Source organism: Pseudophryne corroboree, chromosome 9 (assembly GCF_028390025.1).
Source record: "Pseudophryne corroboree isolate aPseCor3 chromosome 9, aPseCor3.hap2, whole genome shotgun sequence".
Lineage (NCBI taxonomy): Eukaryota > Metazoa > Chordata > Amphibia > Anura > Myobatrachidae > Pseudophryne > Pseudophryne corroboree.
In genome coordinates, this window is record NC_086452.1 from 410,258,946 (window position 1) to 410,285,912 (window position 26,967).

General features: G+C 46.7%; 1 long non-coding RNA gene across 1 annotated transcript in view; it reads right to left on the reverse strand.

Moving 5' to 3' along the window:
- LOC134957089 (uncharacterized) overlaps positions 1-20,260 on the reverse strand; it is a 63,437-nt gene extending 43,177 nt beyond the window's left edge. The window contains exons 1-2 of the long non-coding RNA XR_010186451.1: positions 20,163-20,260; positions 19,909-20,020 (exon numbers count right to left, since the gene is read on the reverse strand). This is a non-coding gene — a long non-coding RNA (uncharacterized LOC134957089). The remainder of the gene's footprint in view (positions 1-19,908; positions 20,021-20,162) is intronic.
- Between the last annotated feature and the right edge of the window lie 6,707 nt (positions 20,261-26,967).

Here is a 26,967-nt window from a genome sequence, read left to right on the forward strand (position 1 = left end):
AGGGTTAGGCACCATCGAGGAGGGTTAGGGGGTTAGAGAGGGTTAGTTATAATTGTTGGATTCTAACAATCGGAATACAGCAGTCAGTATTTTGACTGCCGGCATCCAAACCGCCGACATCCCAATCGCCGACATTTCAGCCCCAACCCAGCGGTTTATCTGCTACACTTTTGACCGGATGTTGCGATTCTCCTTTAACTACTGTATATTTCTCTGACGTCCTAGTGGATGCTGGGTACTCCGTAAGGACCATGGGGTATAGACGGGCTCCGCAGGAGACTGGGCACTCTTAAAAGAAAGATTAGGTACTATATCTGGTGTGCACTGGCTCCTCCCTCTATGCCCCTCCTCCAGACCTCAGTTAGTATCTGTGCCCGCCCAGAGCTGGATGCACCCTAGGGGCTCTCCTGAGCTTCCTAGAAAAGAAAGTATTTGTTAGGTTTTTTATTTTCAGTGAGATCTGCTGGCAACAGACTCACTGCTACGTGGGACTGAGGGGAGAGAAGCGAACCTACCTGCTTGCAGCTAGCTTGGGGTTCTAAGGCTACTGGACACCATTAGCTCCAGAGGGATCGAACACAGGCCCAGTCCTCGGTCGTCCGGTCCCGGAGCCGCGCCGCCGTCCCCCTTGCAGAGCCAGAAGAACGAAGAGAAGTTGAAAATCGGCGGCTGAAGACTCCGGTCTTCATTAAGGTAGCGCACAGCACTGCAGCTGTGCGCCTTTGCTCCCTTAGCACACCACGCACTCCGGTTACTGATGGGTGCAGGGCGCTGGGGGGGGGCACCCTGGGCAGCAATTAGATTACCTTACTTGGCGAAAAGCACATAATATAGTCTGATAAACTGTATATGTGCATTAACCCCCACCAATAAAGTACATAAAAGGACAGAAGCCCGCCGCTGAGGGGGCCGGGCCTTCTTCCTCAGCACACCGGCGCCATTTTCTCTTCACAGCTCAGCTGGAAGGAAGCTCCCCAGGCTCTCCCCTGCAGTATCCTGGTACACCAAGGGTAAAAAAGAGAGGGGGGGGGGGGCACATAAATTTAGGCGCAAAACTGTGTATATAAGCTGCTATAGGGGAAAAATCACTCAGTATAGTGTACATCCCTGTATTATATAGCGCTGTGGTGTGTGCTGGCATACTCTCTCTCTGTCTCTCCAAAGGGCCTGGTGGGGGAACTGTCTTCAAATAGAGCATCCCCTGTGTGTGTGGTGTGTCGGTACGCGTGTGTCGACATGTCTGAGGTAAAAGGCTCCTCTAAGGAGGTGATAGAGCGGATAAGTGTGTTGGAGGGTGTCTCCGTCAACAACGCCGACACCTGTTTGGATATGTGTAAGTGCTTGAAGGGTTAAAACATGCTTTATGAACTCTTATGTGTTTGCAATGGATGCGTGCTGCCCTGTGTTAGATGCCTTTGTCTCTCATACAGATACCAGGCTTGTGTGGGTCTGGCATCCAAGGTCAGCTCTATACTAGATGAAACCTGCTTTTTCTACTTCTGTGTGTTACTAAAAGATCTTGTGTTAAGTTCCATCTGATGCAACGTATATAACATCTGCCTAGCAACTGCTATATCCAATTATGTTATGTCAAGTATTAACCACCCCTACGTACCCCACTAGGGCACCACCCCTAGGCCAATGAGCCCTGTTACACTTATCAGTTACACCCTTATGTGTTCTCTTTTTATACCAATGTTAAAACATTCAATAAAGCAGAGTGAATCTTAACTACTGGGTGTCAGACTCAATATATTGTATGTTAAGAATTGCTCTCACTGACGTCAGTGGCCATCACATCGAGGTAATCAAAGAGAGGTAGGGATCCTTTCAGCTGGGGGCTCTATGTCCGGAATTCAGTGATCGTCCCTGAATGGTAAAAATAGAGAATTTATTGTCTGTCTTTGCCATACAGGATTGCGGTCATACACTGAAGCTGAATCCGTGTCAGTGTTCCGGGAACACGTGACAAGGTAATATTTAAGTCCGGGACTTAATATTACGAAGTTTTATGTAAAAGCATAAAACAGGTATCAGGGATACCATAGAATCTTTAATGTCTGGGACTTAAAGATACGTCTGAGAAAGGACCAGGAGTCCAAGCGCAATTCTCCAAAGACGTTAGTATCTGGGATACTTAAAAAAATATATAGACCTGGGGTCTATACATAACGTAGATTATACCTCGATCTGATCGTCTATATATATATTCTTGTATGTTGTAGTGAGATAAGTTCTTATATTTGGTTCAGACGGCTGGTAAGTTTTCGTCTGCCAGATATCTTTACTCAAACACTTTTCTTGCTTCCTGTTTAAAACGCTGTATTTTTCTGACATCTTGTACGAAGGTAAGCGTACCCGTCAAAAGATTTCATGTTCTCATTATACAGATAATATTGTGATATTGTCAATGACTAATTAACTGGTGTTAGCTAATGCATGCATAGAAAGTTTTTGTAAATTGCATTTTTTTTTGTTGTGAAAATTTCATAGAAAGTTTTTTTTTGTTGTGAAATTGCATAGAAGGTTTTTTTTGTAAACTGCATTTTTGTTGTGATATTGCATAGAAAGCTGGTGTAGATTGCATTTTTACTATGGGAGGGGGTCAGAGTAAGACAGTCATTTATCCTCCACCTTTACCAGGGGAGACATGTAAGGAGTATGTTGCTCGTAACTCCACCACAGATTATTATTTAGTTAACCCTTGGGTGGATAACTTAGCAGGATGGACAGAGAAAGTTGGCAGCCCCAGTCCATTCCCCCGTGATGGTATTAATTATCCATTTTATATGGACATGGTCAAAGGTCTTTGTCTGGAAGACAAGGAAGCTTGGCCGTGGTATGATCATGACCCACAATGGGACATGACATATATGCGTGCTGGAGGAGAGCAATGGCTCACGATAGCACCTCATTGGTATGACAAGAATATCAAGCAGAAACAGCGTAGAATAAAAACTGTAACTTCCAGACTACATAAAGCTGAGGAATTTAGAAGCAACAAGTTTCTAAAAAACTCTTCTCCCCCGCCCTACACTCCCCTATATCCCTCCTTAAAAGACACAGATCTTTTAGCTGCAGTTGCTTTGTCACGAATGCCGATGCAAGGGGGAGGGGGAGGAGGAGGAGGGGAAGGAGGCTCAGGAGGCTCTGAAGGGGGAACAGCCCCCCCTGACAGTACCCTCCACACAGGCATAACCACCCCCGCCCCTAGTGCCCCTGACGCAGCTATTGTGGGTGGCGACTCTGACATTCCTATTGAAGGTGGTGGCCGCTCGGGCCATGATCAAATATATGTAACCCAGCTTGAAACTACAGTCCAGACTCCTAGCAAACAAATCACCTCCCGCCGTAATGCTGACTCAACTGTTGTCATTAACCACCCTCTTACCCCCTCCATAACGCGATCCGGCACTGGTTTCCTTGAAAACAGTGCTGGTGCCAGCGGTGTCGCTACACACCTGCCCTTTATGACAGTAGGGGATCAGTTGTTAAAGAAACCCATTGAAATAGAGGATTTGGACAGAATTGTTAAGAACTGCCCCAAACCCACTGTTGCACCTGACGGCTGCATAGCTTACTTGAAAAAGGCTTGCACAGGACGCAGCTATACTCAAGAAGATATGAAGCTGATCATAGATGGGGTTATAGACCACTACAACGGGTGGGATTGGAAACAGATTCCCTCTATCAACACTCCTGCAGTCCTAAACAATGCCACTGATTACCCCCTCAATACCGAGAAAGGTGTAAAGCAAATGTGGAAGGAAATTGGTGAACATATGAAAGAAATCTTTAAGACCCGTGCCTCCCTTCCCATTGCTGTAGCATGCAAGCAAAAACCTACTGAAACTGTCACTGAGTTTTGGAAGAGGTTTAAAAAGTGCTGGTCTGAAGATGCAGGTCTCACCCTTGTAGAAACAGACCATTTACTTATTTCCACCTTTGTAAATAACTTATTGCCATCTCTCATGGTCCCTGTCAAACAGAGTGTCTCATCTTGGACCTCTGACGACATTAAGGAGTTTGAAAAACATTTATATGAAAAGGAAGCTGCAGGATGCTTTGATGTTAAAAAACCCTTGCAGAATGCCCCAACTCATAATTACCAAAATCAGAGAAACCGGGGAGATAGACGCCAGCAGCACTTTACTGGCCCACCCCGCAATCCAGCCCGATATCAAAACCCACAAGCCCGATATCAAAACCCACAAGCCAGGCCACCCCAACCCCCTGACTCTGCCAGCAGGAAACAAACCTCCTGCTTCAACTGTGGAAGGGACGATCACTGGGCAAGGGATTGCCCTTGTCCCTCACAAAACCACCGACAGCCCCAAGCTCCGGCTCCCTCCCGGGATCATCCCCGACAGTCACACAACAACCCCTTTCAGGATCATGTCCGATTCCGGGTTGACTGGCAGGATCCCTCCCACTGACGGGGCCCGGAGGAGGGTATCCCAGCCTTTGCCCAGCTCACCAGACACTGGAAGGACCCACCGCTACTAACCTTGATTATAGGAAAGAGAGCAATCCCTTTCCTGGTAGATAGCGGGGCAACTACTAGTGTTTTGTGTGTCGACCTGTACGATGGTCATTTGGTAAAGACTGCTCCTTCAATGGGAATCAATGGGATACCCACAGATGCTTACCTGACAGATGCCCTTAGTGTCAGAACCACGGGAGGCACGTATATGGGTAAACACAATTTCACTGTAATACCTGAATGTCCAATTAATCTTCTGGGAAGGGATCTTCTTAGCAAACTCGAAATCTCCATTCTCCCTTCACCCACTAGCAGCGGCCTGGAGGTCGAGTCCCCACACCTACCGGTGTGGGAAGCAACAGACATTACACCTGATTTTGACAAAGTAAACCCTGCTCTATGGTCGGAGGGTCCCTATGACACTGGCCTCATTCCTTGCACACCATATAGAGCAACCCTGAAACCTGACACACAACCTGTCTATCAAAAGCAATACCCCTTGTCACAAGAGAAGATTGAAGGTCTTAGACCAATGATACAACAGTTTCTCCAACAAGGCATTCTCAGACACGTAATCTCACCTTACTGCACACCAGTCAACCCAGTTGCTAAGTCAGATGGCAGTGTAAGGTTTGTACAAGACCTTAGGGCAATTAACCAACTCATTGTGCCTATAGCACCCATTGTACCTGACATTAACTCACTCATTTCAGCTATCCCTGCAGATGCTGCATTTTTTTCTGTGATTGATTTAAAAAATGCATTTTTTAGCATTCCAGTGGATGCACAGACACAGTTACTTTTTGCATTTTCTTTTGAGGGCAAGCAACTCACCTGGTGTCGTTTACCCCAGGGCTACATTGACGCACCTGTTGTGTATAGCATTGTACTCCAGGCCACATTGGGGCCCTGGCAACCTCACCATGGTTCAGTCCTGCTACAGTATGCAGATGATCTGCTGCTCTGTAGTCAAACTGAGGAGGCCTGCCGGGAGGATGGTATATCACTGTTAAACTGGCTCTGTGAATGTGGACACAAGGTGTCCAAAACAAAAATGCAATGGTGTAAGAAGCATGTGGATTACTTAGGTTTTGTGCTCACTCAGGGGGAAAGGAAAGTCAGTCCACAGCGCATTCAGTCTGTATTGGGCCTGGTCACCCCAACTACCCAGAAAGAACTGCTGTCTTTTCTGGGTATGGTAAATTACTGCAGACAGTGGATATCTGATTGTTCCTATTATGATAACATTTTGAGACAAGCCACACTGAAAGACAAACCTAATATTGTACAATGGTCACAAGAAATGTTAACTGCATATGAAAGCTTAAAGTGTATGTTAATGAAAAGTCCGGCACTTGGCCTCCCCAACTATGTACTACCTTTTCATTTGTTTGCAAGGGACAATTGTAAAACCATGGCGGGGGTGCTCACACAGTTTCATGGAGGAAAGTTGCGCCCAGTGGCATTTTTTTCCAAAGTAATGCCTGTCACAGTGCAAGGTATGCCTGCTTGCCTCAGGGCACTTGCAGCCTGTGCAATGGTAACTGAAATGGCCACCACACTCACCCTAGGCCACACAACAATACTCCACACCACTCATGATGTTCTAACCATTTTAAAAGGGTTACACACACAACACATGTCAGCTCAGCGCCTCAGTGGATATGAGGTTCTCCTTTTAAACAACCCCTCCCTCACCATTAAGTATGCCACCAACTCTTCAGGTCCTGCACCCATTCTCAACGCTCTACTGGGGCTCAAAGGTCCTGAAGACCACCCTCCTGAACCCCATGACTGCTCAGCTTCCATTGAGTCAGAAACATCCCCCAGACTGGACATGTCCCCTGTCCCTGTCCCCGACGCGGATGTCATTTTTGTAGATGGTTCCTGTAGCAGACCCAATGACACCACGTACCAAGCGGGTTATGCTATTGTCACTCTCCCTGACATTATTTTGGAAGCACAGCCCATTCCTTACCAGTCAGCACAGGCTGCAGAGCTCATTGCTCTCACAAGGGCTTGTCACCTTTACCAGAATAAACCAGTCACCATCTACACTGACTCCAAATACGCGTATGGCGTTGTCCATGACCACGGGGTCATTTGGCAACGCCGTGGGTTCCTTGGAGCTGATGGAAAAGGCATATCACATGCCCAACTCATCTCTGACCTTCTGCATGCCATAACCCTACCCTCTGACATCGCAATCCTCCATTGCAGGGCACACACGGGGGGGAAGGATGCAGTCTCCCTTGGAAATGCCCTTGCTGACTCTTCTGCCAAACATGCAGCCTCACAGCCCATCACTCAGGCCCACATGACCATCATGACCCCCCCAGCTCTCGACAACCATTACCTGATCACCCAGTTACAGGCCTCAGCCTCCAATGCCGACCTAGCTGACTGGACTTACCCAGTTTTGCAGAAGAATCCTAAAACAGGATTAATCTGCAAAGAGGGGAAACCTTGTATACCCCAGTCCAGTGCACCCTTGTTTATTGCCCACTACCATGGCATAGGACACCACAGTAAGGCAACAACTACCTTACTCTTACGTAATGATTTCTATGTCACGGATGCCAAGTCATTAGTAGATCAGTATGTCAGTAGATGCATCACTTGCCTGCGAAACAACCCCAACAACCCTGACAAGGCAAAACATCAGCATCTTGAATACCCCACCACACCCTTTACACACCTGCAAATTGACTTCACCCATATCCCAGGTACTGGTAAACAGGAATATGCCCTGGTCATTGTAGACATGTTCTCTCGATGGCCAGAGGTATTCCCCACTAAATCTGAGGATGCAAAGACAGTTGCTAGGATCCTAACTCAGGAAATCATCCCCAGATGGGGGTGCCCATTGCAAATCAATAGTGATAAAGGCTCCGCCTTTACAGCAAAAATTACACAGGCCTTGGTAAAGGCCCTGCAGGTGGAATGGAAGTTCCACATCCCGTATCACCCGCAGAGTTCAGGGGTCGTAGAACGCATGAATAGGACCCTCAAAGACAAGCTTAGGAAGGCCACAGGAGGCACCTTCCACAAATGGAAGCAAGTCCTTCCCATTATCTTGGCAGAAATTAGAATGACACCACAAAAGACTTTGGGTTACTCCCCCTTTGAAATATTAATGGGTAGGCCCTTCCCTACACCTTGGGCTAAGAAACCATTAGTAATACAGGAGGGAGATCTAGAACTTATCAGAGAAGAGTATGTCAGGTCCCTGATAATAAAACTGAATGAAATTGAACATGAGGTTGTTTGTAAAAACCCTTTGAATCCACAGGAACCTACACACCCCTTTAAAGTCGGAGACAGAGTCGTGGTGAAGGTGCTCCCCAGGAACAAGAGCCCAGGAGACTTTACCTACGGTCCAGAGACAGAGGTCGTAGCAGTAACCAGAACAGCAGTCCTGACAGAGGAAAGCCCCACCTGGATCCATGCATCCCGAGTGAAAAAGATTCCTAGACCAGACCTAGAGAGGGAAGCAAGTGATTCCAGCGAGGTACGAACGGGGGCAGACAGCCCTGACCTCCCACCTAGCGAAGACAGAAGAACAGAGGAAGATGAGGAACCTGTCCCCTACCTCTATCCTGGGGACTATGTTGATAATCCTAATGGTCCTCACTTGCCAAGCTACAGCTGAAGTAGACATTACACAAAAATCCGGCACCTACACATTTTGGTACAACTCCTCCAATACTGAGGTTGCCACCTACAAAATAGATTTCTGTACCATTGCTCCCTGTCTTAACAAATATTATGCCTGGCAATGTGATCAGTATGGTACACGTAATACCCCCACTGAAGCCTATATTTGTGTTACTAGTAAATATTGGGGAAATAAATGTGCGTATTGGGGATCAGTGGGATGGAATTCTGGCCATAGTTATGGATACCAGCCCAAAGAGGCTCTCTCAAGTAAAGACAAATATGGTGAGTCCCTGCTTACCCGTCTTACCCTTCATAGACAAAACAGATGTGATAGTAAATTCATATTAAGCATAAAACATCCCCAGTCTACTGATGCAGGCACCTATGTCCTAGGTGAATCCTTTTTTTTAAACCCATCCCTTACACCATTCTTGTTACAGGATATGTCTAACAATGAAAGGTATGCCCAGCTCAAGCCCTCTAAACCACGCCCCAACCTCTTGAAACCTCATATAACCACCCTCAAGGATATGATGGCCGTTAACAATCCCACCTTTAAAGACACCCTAGCTATTGAAACTGGTTTCTCTGACATCAATTTCTGGTTAGAATGGATGAAGTATAGTGCTAGCAAACATAATAAAAGTAACTGTTATGTCTGTGGCAAATCTAGGCCCCACCTAGGTACAGTGCCCCTTAATATACCCCTAGAACAGGAAAATTGTTTTTTCAGCCTTTTTAATGACACCAAAACAAATGACAGTCAGTGCGAAATGTGGAAAAGGGAATATCCCATATTGTCAAAAAATCCCAACCCAGGAAATACCATAACCATATATCCTGGAAACTATACCTGTTATACATCTAACATCACCACAGGGAGAAATTTAAAAACCTTCCCACCAGGGTATTGTGCAAATAAAAGAACAACTGTTTTAGTCAACCAAACTAGATCATTAGGCGACATTTATTACATATGTGGGGATATGAAACTTAGAAGTAAATTAGACACACCATGGTATGGTGAGTGTGCCCTGGCCAAAGTCATAATGCCACTCCTAATGATCACCGATGACCCCACTCCTCCCTCTAATACTCCTGCTAATCGAAAGAAAAGAGCACTCCCAGGAGGTAGCTTTGACCCCCACGTATACATTGATACTATAGGGGTCCCAAGAGGTGTTCCAAATGAGTTCAAAGCTAGAGATGAAGTGGCTGCGGGTTTTGAATCATTGTTTCCTATAGTAACTGTAAATAAAAACGTAGCCTGGATTAATTATATATATTATAATCAACAAAGATTTGTTAATGATACCAAAGATGCTCTTAAAGGTATAGCTGAACAGCTAGAAGCCACTTCCCAAATGACATTTCAAAATAGAATGGCCCTTGACATGATTCTAGCAGAAAAAGGCGGTACATGTGTTTACATTAGTAAGGTGGAAGGCTGTTGTACATATATTCCTGACAACACTGGTCCCAATGGTAAGGTTACTTTAGCCATAAACAAGTTAGAAACCTTATCCATAGAACTTAAGAAAAATTCAGGTATTGATAACCCATGGAGCCAATATTTTGGGTGGTTTGAAAATTGGAAACAGGCTCTTGTGCAAATAAGCATATTTATACTCATAACTTTAATTCTTTTAGGCATTATAGTTTATTGTGTAATTCCCTGTGGAAAGAAACTTACCTCCAAAGGCATTGATAAGGCCCTGATGTATTATGACATAACCACCAGTCCTGTCACCTCCTCTGATAGTGAGGGACCCGACGATTATGTCCAATATCTCAAGAACTGGAGAAACAAGAAAGGAGCCTCACTCAAGAATCATGTCATATAATAATCATGATTCTAAGAGGGGATTGAAGGGTTAAAACATGCTTTATGAACTCTTATGTGTTTGCAATGGATGCGTGCTGCCCTGTGTTAGATGCCTTTGTCTCTCATACAGATACCAGGCTTGTGTGGGTCTGGCATCCAAGGTCAGCTCTATACTAGATGAAACCTGCTTTTTCTACTTCTGTGTGTTACTAAAAGATCTTGTGTTAAGTTCCATCTGATGCAACGTATATAACATCTGCCTAGCAACTGCTATATCCAATTATGTTATGTCAAGTATTAACCACCCCTACGTACCCCACTAGGGCACCACCCCTAGGCCAATGAGCCCTGTTACACTTATCAGTTACACCCTTATGTGTTCTCTTTTTATACCAATGTTAAAACATTCAATAAAGCAGAGTGAATCTTAACTACTGGGTGTCAGACTCAATATATTGTATGTTAAGAATTGCTCTCACTGACGTCAGTGGCCATCACATCGAGGTAATCAAAGAGAGGTAGGGATCCTTTCAGCGCTGAGGTAAAATTATTGCACAAAAGGTTAGGGAACAGAAAGGAAATCTACCCTGGTCTGTCCCTATGTCACAGAGTCCTTCAGAGTCTCTCTATGTTCACTATCCAAAATAACAAAGTATCGACACGGAGTTTAACTCCACTGTCGACTACGATAATGCAAAGTTACAGCCAAGAGGGCTAAAAGATATTCAATATATAATTGTTGGAATAAAAGATGATTTGCATATCGCTGATGACTCATCTGTCCCTGACACGAGAGTACACATGTTAAGGGGAAGAATGCTGAGGTAAATTTCCCTCCTCTCATGAGGAAAAAGAGCGGGAATCTCCAGACAAGAGACGGCAGTTTCCCACAAGAGAATTCTCAGGCTGTATCCTTTCCCCACTAGGGCCAGGATGTGTTGAGAATCTTCCCCTTGGGTGTCCTGTTTGCACTAGCTATTCTCAGGGATCCTGCAGATAGCGTGCACATTCTAGTATACTACCCAGACCGGCGATTGTGTCGGCATGGGTTTATAGAGCTGTGGCAGCGTGGACAGGTACCTTATCAGCAGAGATTGAGACCCTAGTATGCATATAAATATTTTAATATGCTGTTTTAAGTGATAGATATATAATTATAAAGCATGCCCAAAGGGACATGAGTATACTGGGTCCTAGAGACAAAAGCTATGTCGATTTCTGCTTGACGTGTCCTGTAGAATATACATTGGACAGATGATGCCGACTTAAGAGGCATATGGAAGGCTGAGGATTGTGTGGAGAAAGGTTCTCGGGCCTGGTCTCCACAGTTATAGCTGGTAATTCTGATATTTTGCCTTATACTCCTGCACAGCCTAGGAAAGCACGACATTATTAAATGCAGCTTTTCGAATAAAGAAACAAGAAAGTCTGAGGTGCGTCCTTTCTTGTCAGAGCCGGGGGCAGAGGAAAGAAGCTGTACAACACAGCTAGTCCCCAGGAACAGAAGTCCTCCCCGGCCTCTACAAAAATCCACCGCATGTCGCTGGGGCTCCACAGGCGGAGCTAGGCCCGGTGGGGACACGCCTTTGTAAGTTCAGCCACAAGTGGGTTCACTCCCTGTTAGATCCCTGGGCAATAGAAATTGTATCGCAGGGATACAGGCTGGACTGTGAGAAGATGCCCCCTCACCGAGGACCCGGCGGGCTTCCCCCCAAGAGAGGGAGCCAGTGTTAACTGCAATTCGTAAATTGTATCTTCAACAGGTGGTGGTCAAGGGTCCCCTCCTTCAACAAGAGGGTGTTATTATTCGACCATGTTATAATCCCGAAACCAGACGGTTCGGTTAGACCCATATTGAATTAAAATCCCTGAACATATACCTGAAAAGGTTCAGGTTCAAGATGGAATCGCTAAGAGCGGTCATTGCATGCCTGAAATGAATCGGGACATAAGGGATGCATACCTTCGTGTCCCCATTTATCCACCTCTTCAGGCGTACCTCAGAATTGCGGTACGGGATTGTCATTACCAATTTCACCAAGGTAATGGCGGATATGATGGTGCTCCTGCGGAAGCAAGGTGTCATTATTATCACATACTTGGATGATCTCCTCATAAAAGCGAGATCAAGAGAGCAGTTGCTGGACAGCGTATCACCTTCTCTGGAAGTGAAACGGCAACACGACTGGATTCTATATATTCCAAAGTCGCAGTTGGTTCCTACAGCTCATCTGCCTCGCCTAGGCATGATCCTAGACACAGACCAGAAGAGGGTTTATCTCCCGATAGAGAGAGCTCAGGAGCTCATGACACTGGTCAGGAATCCATTGAAAACCAAAACAGGTGTCAGTGCATCACTGCACTCGAGTCCTGGGAAGGATGATGGCATCATACGAGGCCATCTCCTTCGGCTGGTTCCATGCAAGGACAATGGAACTTACTGGACAAGTGGTCCGGATCACATCTTCAGATGCATCGGTTAATCACCCTATCCCCCAGGGCCAGGGTGTCTCTCCTGTGGTGGCTGCGGAGTGCTCACCTTCTCGAGGGCCGCAGATTCGGCATTCAGGACTGGGTCCTGGTGACCACGGATGCAAGCCTCCGAGGGTGGGGGGCAGTTACACAGGGAAGAAAATTCCAAGGTTTGTGGTCAAGCCAACAGACTTGCCTTCACATCAATATCCTGGAACTAAGGGTTCCAACAATACAACGCCCTAATAATACAACGCCCTAAGTCAAGCGGAGTTCCTGCTTCGCGACCAACCGGTTCTGATCCAGTCAGACCGCAGGGGCTCATGTAAACCGCCAGGGCGGCACAAGGAGCAGGGTGGCGAGGGTAGAAGCCACCAGAATTCTTCGCTGGGCGGAGAATCAAGTAAGCGCACTGTCAGCAGTGTTCATTCCGGGAGTGGACACGACCTCCACCCGGGAAAGTGGTGACTTCATCAGGGAGTCTTCACGCAGTTTTGCAAATTGATGGAAACTGCCTCAGGGGGACTACATGGCGTCCCACCTCAATAAAAAGATAAAATAGGTTTTACGCTGGGTCAAGGGACTCTCAGGCGATAGCTGTGGTCGCACTAGTAACACCGTGGGTGTTCCAGTCGGTCTATATATTCCCTCCTCTTCCTCTCAGACCCAAGGGCTGAGAATTGTAATAAACGGAGGAGTGTGAACAATATTCTTTGCTCCGGATTGGCCAAGAAGGACTCGGTACCCGGAACTGCAAGAAATGCTCTCAGAGGACCCATGGCCTCTGCCTCTCAGTCAGGACATGTTGCAACAGGGACCCTGTCTGATCCAAGACTTACCGCGGCTGCGTTGGACGGCATGGCGGTTGAACGCCGGATCCTAGCGGAAAAGGGCATTCCGGATGCAGTTATTCCTACGCTGATAAAGGCTAGGTAAGACGTGACAGCAAGACTTTTTCACTGTATATGGCGAAAATAGGTTGCTTGGTGTGTGGCCGGGAAGGCCCTGCAGAGGAATTCCAGGGGGGTCGATTCCTGCACTTCCTACAGTCAGGAGTGACTATGGGCCTAAAATTAGGATCCATAAAGGCCAAGATTTCGGCCCAATCCCTTTTTCTCTCAAAAAGAACTGGCTTCACTGCCTGAAGTTCGGACGTTGTTACAGGGGTGCTGCATATTCAGCCCCTTTTGTGCCTCCAGTGGCACCTTGGGATCTTAACGTGTGTTGGATTCCTAAAATCCCACTGGTTTGAGCCACTTAAGACCTTGGAGCTAAAATATCTCACGTGGAAAGTGGTCATGCTTTTGGCCTTAGCTTGGACTAGGTGTGTGTCAGAATTGGCGGCTTTGTCATGTAAAAGCCCATATCTGATCTTCCATATGGAAAGGGCAGAATGGAGGACTCGTCCCCAATTTCTCCCTAAGGTGGTATCATCGTTTCATTTGAACCAACCTATTGTGGTGCCTGCGGCTACTAGGGACTTGGAGGATTCCAAGTTGCTGGACGTAGTCCGGGCCCTGAAACTTTATGTTTCCAGGACGGCTAGAGTCAGAAAACTGACTCGCTATTTATCCTGCATGCACCCAACAAGCTGGGTGCTCCTGCTTCAAAGCAGACTATTGCTCGCTGGATCTGTAGCACCATTCAGCTTGCACATTCTGCGGCTGGCCTGCCGCATCCTAAATCAGTAAAAGCCCATTCCATGAGGAAGGTGGGCTCTTCTTGGGCGGCTGCCAGAGGGGTCTCGGCTTTACAACTTTGCCGAGCTGCTACTTGGTCGGGTTCAAACACTTTTGCAAAATTCTACAAGTTTGATACCCTGGCTGAGGAGGACCTTGAGTTTGCTCATTCGGTGCTGCAGAGTCATCCGCACTCTCCTGCCCGTTTAGGAGCTTTGGTATAATCCCCATGGTCCTTACGGAGTACCCAGCATCCACTAGGACGTCAGAGAAAATAAGAATTTACTCACCGGTAATTCTATTTCTCGTAGTCCGTAGTGGATGCTGGGAGCCCGTCCCAAGTGCGGACTCTCTGCAATACATGTATATAGTTATTGCTTAACTAAAGGGTTATTGTATGAGCCATCTGTTGAGAGAGGCTCAGTTATTGTTCATACTGTTAACTGGGTATAGTTATCACGAGTTGTACAGTGTGATTGGTGTGGCTGGTATGAGTCTTACCCTGGATTCCAAATCCTTTCCTAGTAATGTCAGCTCTTCCGGGCACAGTTTCCCTAACTGAGGTCTGGAGGAGGGGCATAGAGGGAGGAGCCAGTGCACACCAGATATAGTACCTAATCTTTCTTTTAAGTGTGCCCAGTCTCCTGCGGAGCCCGTCTATACCCCATGGTCCTTACGGAGTACCCAGCATCCACTACGGACTGCGAGAAATAGAATTACCGGTGAGTAAATTCTTATTTTTGTTGTTAACAGTGGGAAACTCAGATACCTTATACGACAGGACAGCAAGGCATAAAACTGATATGCTCTCTAGTCCCAATCTATTCCACAATAATAACTTTATTTACATAAACAGTTTTCACAGAAAGGTTCAGAAATAAATATGTATGTCCCGAGGCCACTGATATTCTCTCTTATACTAGGAAAGATGTAAGAAATTAGCTCTTCTGAGGCCATTTTCATTTTTACCATCATAAACAGGAAATCTTTTTCTACGGTTTATGTTTTATTAAACGAGTGTGTAATCAAGCAGCATTTCACTGTTATTAGAAGGATGTATATGTTCTTTTGAGTGGAAAAGGCAATGATGCAGAAGATCATTAAGTTGCCACATCAGGGGAATGGTAGGAAAGCTCTCTATGAACATATTTATGGATAAAATGACCAGGAACATATATTTTGTTGGAAAATTCTATAATGTGTTTTTTTTTCCCTGCAGGGCATTGTGCTAGTTCAGAGAATTTAGATGCAATATTTATCCAATAAATAATATATGTTAGCTATACAAACTCGTTCAGGCACAAAAAATACTTCATACGGTGAGTTTAGCAAAGTCACAGAAAGTTGCTCAGTTCAAACCCTTTCACACCGCACAAATAACCCGGTATCGACACGGTATATTGCCGCGGGTCGCTGTGCGGTCTGAAAGGGTCACTCCAGAAATCCCAGGTCGCCTGAGCCGGTAATTCAACCCGGGAATAAAGAAGGGTTATTCCCGGGTTATAACCGGGTCAGGTGCAGTGTGACCTGGGTCGATGTGACCCGGAACCCGTTCACAGAATAGGGAGAGGAGGCGCGGACATGATCTCATTTCCCAGTGCCGCCTCTACCCCGCCCCCAGTGACGCCATGGTCCCCGCCCCCGATGGCAACCTGACCCAGCATATTGCAGGAGGTGTGGGATGCCGGGCGATCTTGGACGTTTTTTTAAAGGAGCAATCACTTACAAGGCAAAACCCCCGGCAATCTCAGACTCCATTACATCCTGTCCATAAAATGTATAAGAACTCACTATAATCAATACTATGTAATATACACATATAGATTCTTATGCTAGTGACAAGATTGCTATGTAGACCTTGTTGGAGGTGCTATCACTGCTGTATCCTTGGAAGCAGCAGTTATAGCATTGTATGGTGATGCAGCAGGAGGCGACTATTACAAGCAGATGCCTCCTGCTGCAGTATTGATCCGACCTGCATCCGGGGGTGCGGCATCGGGTCACCATTGCCCTGCTTATGCCACCCATAGTGCTGCACAAGCCGCCCATCGCAGAGGCCAGGAATTCTCTGTGCAACCATGGAGATCTCTGGCCTCTTCCATCCCCCTAAATGGCAGCGACACACGTCTGTTTTCACAAATGGAGGCCGTAACCACCCCCTCCTTGCCGCCCAGGCTGTCAATCAATGACAGTCTGCTGCTTCCCGTGTCACAGGACCTCGTTTGGGCATGCACAGAATGGGTCCTGCGCGAGCGCAAACTTTTGGTACTTTGCAGCGCATGGCGCAGCTCCAACCACATCTGAATTAGGCCCGATGTGTGTACAGTGTGGTAGTATGGCAGGGATATACACGGGATGTAGTTATGATCCCGGTGGTCGGTATCCTGGCGGTCAGAATACTGATGACGGGATCCTGGCCGTCAGAATGTCGGCAGTTGTGCTAGGGCTATTCCCACTCGTGGGTGTCCACGACACCCATAGAGTGGGAGTAGAACCTTTGGCGAGCGCACCGAGCCACCATGCCTGCTAGGGGCTTCGTTGCGCACGTCCCCCTGTGCAGGATGCTGGAACAGCAAACAAGCAGGTTTTGGAGATAAGCCTCCCTGCCAGGCCAGGCAGAGAGGCTTCTTTTTCCACAGATTTTCACGTCTGGCACAGTCACAAGATCGTGACATCAGATCCCCGGCAACAGCAGTGTCAGAGCGGAGGAGGTGAAGGAAGGGGAGGGAGCCCCTTCCTCTCCTACGGCCAGATCACCTCCTACTTTTTCATTATGGCCCGCGGCTGGTTGCGGTGTTCTGTGATTGGTCAGTGTCATTGGGGGTCATTCCGAGTTGTTCGCTCGTTGCCGATTTTCGCAACGGAGCGATTAAGGCAAAAATGCGCATGACCCGCCTCTCTACACACCTTGCTCAGGTGTCTCACGTCTGGTGCAGAGCTCAGTACTTTCAGACGGCTACGCTCCTGACTGTCTTTTTGTTCCCAGCGGCCGCTGTCATTCACGCCGCCTAAGCCAGCCGACAGCATACAGCATTCCATCTCCTCTCCGCTGCACAGCACTTGTGGGCAACGCAGGACACCCGACCGGGGACGCCCGGTTAACGGACCAGCCCATCGGAGAGGTATCAATTACTGAATGTTCACTGGCCACATACATTCTATCTACCATTGGAGCTTAATCATTGCACCCTCTGTTCACTGTTGTGCACAATCAGCAGTATTCATTTCCAGCTACGGAACATGGACTTCAGCTTTACACACTACAGCTGCAGCATGTTATAAGTCCTTGAATTGTGTTGATACTTTGAGACAAGTGACTGAGCAATATTCATTCATTCTTTATTGTTTTTAATGTTATGATATCTTAAAGTTTTTTCTTAAATTCGTTCATTTTACAATTTACACGTTGGCTCTCTTTACATTATATTTCTGAAATTCAGCGCAGCCTTTTTTTCTCTTATAAAAATGTGCATGCGCATGGTACGCAGTGCGCATGCGGTTAGTATTTTAGCACCAAACTTAGTAGATTTACTCACGTCCGAACAAAGATTTTTCATCGTTGAAGTGATCAGAGTCGACAGGAAGTGGGTGTTTCTGGGTGGAAACTGGCCGTTTTCTGGGAGTGTGTGGAAAAAGGCAGGCGTGCCAGGAAAAAACGCGGGAGTGTCTGGAGAAATGGGGGAGTGGCTGGCCGAATGCAGGGAGTGTTTGTGACGTCAAACCAGGAACGAAATGACCTGAGCTGATCGCAATCTGTGAGTAAGTCTGGAGCTACTCAGAAACTGCTAAGAATTTTCTATTCGCAATTCTGCTAATCTTTCATTCGCTATTCTGCTAAGCTAAGATACACTCCCAGAAGGCGGCGGCCTAGCGTGTGCAATGCTGCTAAAATCTGCTAGCGAGCGAACAACTCGGAATCACCCCCATTATTAGTACTGCTGATAATGCCACTGTGGGCCCCTTCATTGCCGCTGCCGCAATGCCCTGGCTGCACCGCTGACAGTTCCACCCCTAAGATGTATTTATCTATAGTGGACAAGTAGAAATGATGCCCATAACTACTAATCAGCTTCAGCTTCTAGATATCATTTTCTAGAATGTACCTGATACATATCCCTCCCCAAAATAAATCTGTGCACTGTAGCCCATTACCATTTACTGACCACAATGTTTTCAGTCTCCAAGATAATGAATCAGATCAGTGGAAAAGGCACAACTTTCACAGCAGTACAGCGGCTGAAACTAATCAGCTTCCCTCATAGCAGTCACAATGTTCACAATCACAGTGCCGGCAGTTATAATTCTGATATCACAATGTCTATAGTTAGGTTAATATTCTGCAGAGTGAAATGCCCACTTTCTGCAGAATTCTGACATTAGGGTTAGGCTGCAGAAGCAGCGGGTTGGGCACTAGGGAGAGGGTTAGGGTTAGCCTGCAGGAAGGGAGGGTTAAGCACTAGGGAGAGGGTTAGGGCTAGGCTGCAGAAGCAGAGGGTTGGACACTAGGGAGAGGGTTAGGTCTAGGCTGCAGGAAGGGAGGGTTAAGCACTAGGGAGAGGGTTAGGTCTAGGCTGCAGGAAGGGAGGGTTAAGCACTAGGGAGAGGGTTAGGGCAGAGGGTTGGACACTAGGGAGAGGGTTAGGCTGCAGTAGCAGAGGGTTGGACACTAGGGAGAGGGTTAGGCTGCAGTAGCAGAGGGTTGGGCACTAGGGAGAGGGTTAGGCTGCAGTAGCAGAGGGTTGGGCACTAGGGAGAGGGTTAGGCTGCAGGAAGGGAGGGTTGGGCACTAGGGAGAGGGTTAGAGTTAGGCTGCCGAAGCTGAGGGTTGGGCACTAGGGAGAGGGTTAGGCTGCAGGAAGGGAGGGTTGGGCACTAGGGAGAGGGTTAGAGTTAGGCTGCCGAAGCTGAGGGTTGTGCACTAGGGAGAGGGTTAGGCTGCAGGAAGGGGGGGTTGGGCATTAGGAAGAGGGTTAGGGTTAGGCTGCAGGAAGGGAGGGTTGGGCACTAGGAAGAGGGTTAGGGTTAGGCTGCAGGAAGGGAGGGTTAGGCACTAGGGAGAGGGTTAGGTCTAGGCTGCAGGAAGGGAGGGTTAGGCACTAGGGAGAAGGTTAGGGCTAGGCTGCAGAAGCAGAGGGTTGTATACTAGGCAGAGGGTTAGGGTTAGGCTGCAGAAGCAGAGGGTTGTACACTAGGGAGAGGGTTAGGGTTAGGCTGCAGAAGCAGAGGGTTGGGCACTAGGGAGAGGGTTAGGACTATGCTGCAGGAAGGGAGGGTTAGTGCACTAGGGAGAGGGTTCGGGCTAGGCTGCAGAAGCAGAGAGTTGTACACTAGGGAGAGGGTTAGGGTTAGGCTGCAGATGCAGAGGGTTGGGCACTAGGGAGAGGGTTAAGCTGCAGAAGCAGAGGGTTGGGCACTATGGAGAGGGTTAGGACTATGCTGCAGGAAGGGAGGGTTAGGGCACTAGGGAGAGGGTTAGGGCTAGGCTGCAGAAGCAGATAGTTGGGCACTAGGGAGAGGGTTAGGCTGCAGAAGCAGAGGGTTGGGCACTAGGGAGAGGGTTAGGACTATGCTGCAGGAAAAGAGGGTTAGGGCACTAGGGAGAGGGTTAGGGTTAGGCTGCAGAAGCAGATAGTTGGGCACTAGGGAGAGGGTTAGGCTGCAGAAGCAGAGGGTTGGGCACTAGGGAGAGGATTAGGGTTAGGCTGCAGTTAGGTAGGGTTAGGGCTAGGCACTAAAGGGAGGTTACAGTTAGGTATTAGGGGAGGCAAAGGGTTAGGGGCATTACTCACCGCTGGATGCCACAAGTAATCATCACCTAAACCACCAGACCTGGAAGACACTTTTCGAGCCGCCATACCATGTTCTGCTGTGTTAAGTTCAAGTAGGATTTCTGGTTCATAACTAAGAAAGAAGACAAGAGTTAACCTTGGGAGACTGGTGACTAAGGACTCCATTTATTGCCGATACTAATTACCAGAAGCATATTTTGTTCAGTTTCACAGTGACACTTCCAAATATGCTGTAGGTATTTCACATTACTTACCTGTCTGGTGAGGTTCCATCTACATCCTCCTCGTCGGCGGTGTCCCCTGCAAAGCACCCAGCAGCTGCAGTACTAGCAACCGAGTCCATACTGCTAACGCCATCTATAGGTGATGTAAGCAATAATCTGACAAACAGCAGTAAATTAAGCTACAACAGAGTGCTAAAAGTCTTGTTCTTAAATGGTACACTAGCCTGACTGTTGCTTAAGATGATTGTATATAATGTATTCCTATTGTGAATACAGTAAGCACATAGGGTTAAGTATATCTTAATACAGAGATGGAGTGGCATAGAGACGTTGGATTACAGTAATTCAAATAAACAAACTAATAATAGAAAACTGTCAAACACAATAGAAAGTGCGGCTTTTGCTCAAAATGCAAATGTCTCTTTTAATGGAGGAGTCAGGGGTATTTTTAGCGCTAGCCCTAATTATTGTGATTATCTAGTTGTGACAAACATTTGGGCCTGGTTTCCATGTCAAGACGATATTCTACATTGTGCTTAGTGGCTGAAAGCCCAGCGTTTCATGCTGTGTCTCCCATGTAAATCATTTTCTCTGCACTATAAATAAAACCTCTCCTTGCTGGTCCACGCTCCCTATTATTTTGTGGCTTTTCATTCCCATATTGTTTGTTGGTCTTTCTGCACAGCTCTACATGAACGTCTGATATCAGGGGTGGGTGTCACGGGAGAGATTGCTGCATGTGTTTCATTCCCTTTCCTGACATCGAAGGATTCATCAGTCCTTGTAGCAGGGCCAGATCAAGGGAAGGGTGATAGGGGTGGTCTTCCCAGGGCCCACACACATTACGGGCCCCCACAGACAGCTGTTTGCAGCGAAGTAGTCCCCCTAAAGCGGCTCAGCTGTTCATTGACAGTGGCCGCCGAGGAAGACTTCAGTGTACAGGCAGCAGTCAGTCTTGAGGGATACTGCATTGAAATACTGTGAGACATTGGGGTAAATTGACTAATTTGGGAGGTTTTTTTAGAGCTGGTGATGTTGCTCATAGCAACCAGTCAGAGTCTACTTAACATTTATCTAGCTGCTTCCAGAAGATAATAGATAGAATCTGATTGGTTGCTATCGACATAGGGGCTAATTCAGACCCGATTGCTGCTGTGCGTGTTCGCCGACGACTGTCTTTTCCCTGCGATCGCCTCTGCCTGATTGACAGGCAGAGGCGGTTGCTGGGCGAAAGGGGGTGGACCGGCAGCGTTTGGCCGCCATTTAGGGGGCGCGGTCCAGGCAAGCTCGAACCAATGGGGGGCGGGCAGCAGCGCCTGCATGACATCACACGCAGCCACTGTGACCCGGGCAGCGACGAGTAGCTCCCTGCCAGCGCACAGGAGCTGCGCTGGCTGGGAGCTACTCCTACAGTACAAAAGCATCGCCGCTGTGCAATGCTTTTGTACTTGTGCGGGGGGTCAGGCCTGACATGCGGGGCGGACTAGCCCTGTGCTGGGCGTCCCCCCGCATGTCAGGGAAGCTAAACGTAGATGTGCTAAATTTAGCACAGCTATGATCAGGTCTGAATCACCCCCATAGTGTATGGCCAGCTTTTGCCATAAATATTATATGGAATGTAAATAGATGTTTCAAAGATCCTATTTATATCTTCTATGTAAAAAAGTTGTGCTATATTATGGGATCCGGTCTGTAGATCGACAGTGTCTAGGTCGACAATGTTTAGGTCGACCACTATAGGTCGACAGTCACTAGGTCAACATGGATGGAAGGTCGACAGGGTTTCTAGGTCGACATGTGCTAAGTCGACAGGTCTAAAGGTCGACATGAGTTTTTCACATTATTTTTCTTTTTTTGAATTTTTTCATACTTAACGATCCACGTGGACTACGATTGGAACGGTAAAGTGTGCCGAGCGAAGCGAAGGCACCATGCCCGAAGCATGGCGAGCGGACGAAGTGCACTAATTTGGGATCCCGGTCACTCTACGAACAAAAAGACACCAAAAAAAAAAAAATCACCATGTCGACCTTTAGACTTGTCGACCTAGCACATGTCGACCTAGAAACCCTGTCGACCTTTCATCCATGTCGACCTAGTGACTGTCGACCTATAGTGGTCGACCTAAACATTGTCGACCTAGACACTGTCGATTTGATGAACCACACCCCTATATTATTATTATTTATACACATACTTACCTACTTTGCTGCCCCCTCCTCCGGGAGGAGGCAGTGTTGTAGGTGCATGAGGGCATGGCCAGCAGCAGGATGGACGGTCCGGGGGCTTGGCCGACAGGGAAGTCGACAGTCCGGGGGCGTGGCATCAGGGTCGCGTCATCGTGGCTCCGCCCCCCACTGTCCAGTGCCGAGAAAAGAGGTGCTGTATAGCGGGGGCGGAGCTATGATGACGCGAAGCAGCGCGAATTGCATCATCGGACCCTCTCGGACCACCCATTTGTTCTCTGCTACAGGCGGCCAAAGAGGGTCGTGGAGGGGCTGCAGGGAAAGCGGGAGGCTTGCCCACCTTTCCAGGGGGCCAGGAGGGCCACCCGATTTTCAGGAGCCTCACGGCCATTCCCGGGAGGGTAGGCAAGTATGCTTATACAGTTTTATCCAGAGCTGCACTGTACACACATTTGCAATTTCCTTGCCCAAATAAGTTTTTTATGTACTGTATGGATCCAGTGCAAAATTCTGACTGCTATGAGCAACATCTCCACTTCTAAAAACCCACACTTTAGTAAATATACCCTTTTGTGGCTAATCCAATTTTTAACCTGTGTTTGGGCTCAGTCTGTTAAATGATCCTATCTCCTTTGGCAGTTTTGCAATTGTGGTAGTAAAGTAGAGATGTGCGGCAGGCACTTTTCGTGTTTTGGTTTTGGTTCTGGATGATTTTTGAAAAAAACATAAAAACAGCTAAAATCACAGAATTTGGGGGTAATTTTGATCCTGTGGTATTATTAACCTCAATAACTTTCATTTCCACTCATTTTCAGTCTATTCTGAACACCTCACAATATTGTTTTTAGGCCAAAAAGTTGCACCAAGGTAGCTGTATGAGTAAGCTAAATGACACAAGTGTGCGGCACAAACACCTGGCCCATCTAGGAATGGCACTGCAGTGGCAGACAGGATGGCACTTAAAAAAAATAGTCCCCACCCAGCACATCATCCAAAGAAGTAAAAGAGGTGCAATGAGGTAGCTGTATGATTAAGCTAAGCAGCAAAAACACCTGGCCCATCTAGGAGTAGCACTGCAGTATCAGACAGGATGGCACTTAAAAATAGTCCCCAAACAGCACATCATGCAAAGAAGTAAAAGAGGTGCAATGAGGTAGCTGTATGACTAAACTAAGCGACACAAGTGTGCGGCACAAACACCTGGCCCATCTAGGAGTGGCACTGCAGTGTCAGGCAGGATGGCACTTGAAAAAAACTAATCCCCATACAGCATCATCATGCAAAGAAGTAAAAGAGGTGCCATGAGGTAGCTGTATGACTAAGCTAAGCAACACCAGTGTGCAGCACAAACACCTGGCCCATCTAGGAGCGGCACTGCAGTCCCACAGCACTAATGGCGGATACTGGATGCACATCTAACACCAACATAGCTGTCAAGGCCTCAGTTATCCGCTTTGCAACAGGATGACTGCTGTCATATTTCATCTTCCTCACAATGGACTGTTGGACAGTCGTTTGCTTAGTTGAAGTAGTACAAGTGGTCTTCCGACTTCCCCTCTGGGATGACGATCGATTCCCAGCAGCAACAACAGCAGCGGCAGCAGTAGGAGGAAGTGGTTCTTGATCTTTCCCTATTTTATCCTCCAAATTTTTGTTCTCCATTATTTTTCTGGCGTTATATAACAAAATGCAGCAAAGGAGAGCGTACCTCTACATCACACAGGGCAAACCCGGTAAAAACTATTTGGATTAAATATTAACAACAACTTTATTTGGAGTAAATAATATACAGCACAGGACAGCACCACTGAACTTATATGGCACCACCACTGGACTGGACTTATACGGCAGTACAACTGGACTGGATTTATTTTGGCAGTACCACTGGACTTATAGGGCAGTATTACTGGACATATATAGCAGTATCACTAGAATTATACGGCAGTATCACTGGAATTATATGGCAATGTCACCGGACTTATATGGCAGTATCACTGGACTGGATTTATACGGCATTATCACTGGACTAATATGCCAGTATCACTGGAATTATACGGCAGTATCACTGGAATTTAATGGCAGTACCACTAGACCTATACGGCAATACCACTGGACTGGATTTATACGGCAGTATCACTGGCATTATATGACAGTATTACTGGATTTATACGGCAGTACCACTGGACTTATACGGCAGTACCACTGGACTGGATTTATATGGCAGTATCACTGGACTTATACGCCAGTACCACTGGAATTATACTGCATTATCACTGGAGTTATATCCAAGTACCACAGGATTTATACGCCAGGACCACTGGAATTATATGGCAGCATCAATGGATTTATATGGCAGTATCACTGGAATTATACGGCAGTATCACTGGAATTATATGGCAGTACCACTGGACTTATACGGAAGTATCACTGGACTAGATTTATATGCCAGTACCACTGGATTTTTACGGCAGTACCACAGGACATATATGGCAGTATCACTGGAATTATATGGCAGTACCACTGGACATATACGGCAGTATCACTGGACATATATGGCAGTATCACTGGACTAGATTTATATGCCAGTACCACTGGATTTATACGGTAGTACCACTGGACATATACAGCAGCATCACTGGAATTACATGGCAGTACCACTGGACATATACGACAGTATCACTGGAATTATATGGCAGTACCACTAGACATATATGGCAGTATCAATGGAATTATACGGCAGTATCACTGGACTGGATTTAAACGCCAGTACCACTGGACTTATACAGCAGCACCACTGGACATATACGGCAGTACCACTGGAATTATACGGCAGTATCACTGGAATTATACGGCAGTACCACTGGAATTATACGGCAGTACCACTGGACCTATATGGCAGTAACACTGTACTGGATATATACAGCAGTATCACTGGATTTATACGCCAGTACCACTGGAATTATACGGCAGTACCACTAGTATTATATGGCAGTACCACTGGACAGGATTTATACGGCAGTATCACTGGAATTATATGGCAGTATCACTGGAATTATACGTCAGTACCACTGGACATATATGGCAGTATCACTGGAATTATATGGCAGTACCACTGGATTTATACGGCCGTATCACTGGATTTATACAGCAGTACCACTGGACATATACGGTAGTATCACTGGACATATATGGCAGTATCACTGGACTGGATTTATACGCCAGTACCACTGGATTTATACGGCAGTACCACAGGACATATACGGAAGTATCACTGGAATTATATGGCAGTACCACTGGACATATACGGCAGTATCACTGGACTTATATGGCAGTATCACTGGACTGGATTTATATGCCAGTACCACTGGATATATACAGCAGTACCACTGGATTTATACGGCAGTACCACTGGACATATATGGCCGTATCACTGGAATTATACGGCATTATCACTGGAATTATATTGCAGTACCACTGGAGTTATACAGCAGTACCACTGGAATTATACGACAATCCCACTGGACTGGATTTATACGGCAGTATCACTGGATTTATACGCCAGTACTACTGGAATTTGACGGCAGTATCACTGGATTTATATGACAGTACCACTGGGTTTATACGGCAGTATCACTGGACTGGATTTATACGGCATTATCACTGGAATTATACAGCTGTACCACTGGATTTATACAGCAGTACCACTGGACTGGATTTATATGGAAGTCTCACTGTATTTATGTGCCAGTACCACTGGAATTATACGGCAGTACCACTGGATTTATATGCCAGTACCACTGGATTTATAAGCCATTACCACTGGAATTATACGGCAGTATCACTGGATTTATACAGCAGTATCACTGGAATTATATGGCAGTATCACTGGATTTATACGGCAGTGTCACTGGACTGGAATTTTATGCCAGTACCACGGGATTTATACAGCAGTACAATTGGACATATACAGCAGTATCACTGGAATTATATGGCAGTACCACTGCACATAGATGGCAGTATCACTGGACAAATACGCAGTATCACTGGACTGGATTTATACGCCAGTACCACTGGATTTATACGGCAGTACCACTGGACATATACGGCAGTACAACTGGACATATACGGCACTATCACTGTAATTATACGGCAGTATCACTGGAATTATACAGCAGTACCACTGGACTTATACGGCAGTACCACTGGACTGGATTTATACGGCAGTATCACTGGAATTTTACGGCAGTATCACTGGAATTATACGGCAGTACCACTGGACTTATACGGCAGTACCACTGCTTATACGGCAGTACCACTGGACTGGATTTATATTTCAGTATCACTGGAATTATACGGCAGTATTACTGGAATTATATGGCAGTACCACTGGATTTATACGGCAGTACCACTGTATTGGATTTGTACTGCAGTATCACTGGATTTATAAGCCAGTACCACTGGAATTATACGGCCGTATCACTGGAATTACATGGCAGTACCACTGGCCATATACGGCAGTAACACTGTACTTCGACGACAGTATCACTTGATTTATACGCCAGTACCATTGGATTTATATGGCAGTACCACTGGACATATACGGCAGTATCACTGGAATTATATGGCAGTACCACTGGACATATACGGCT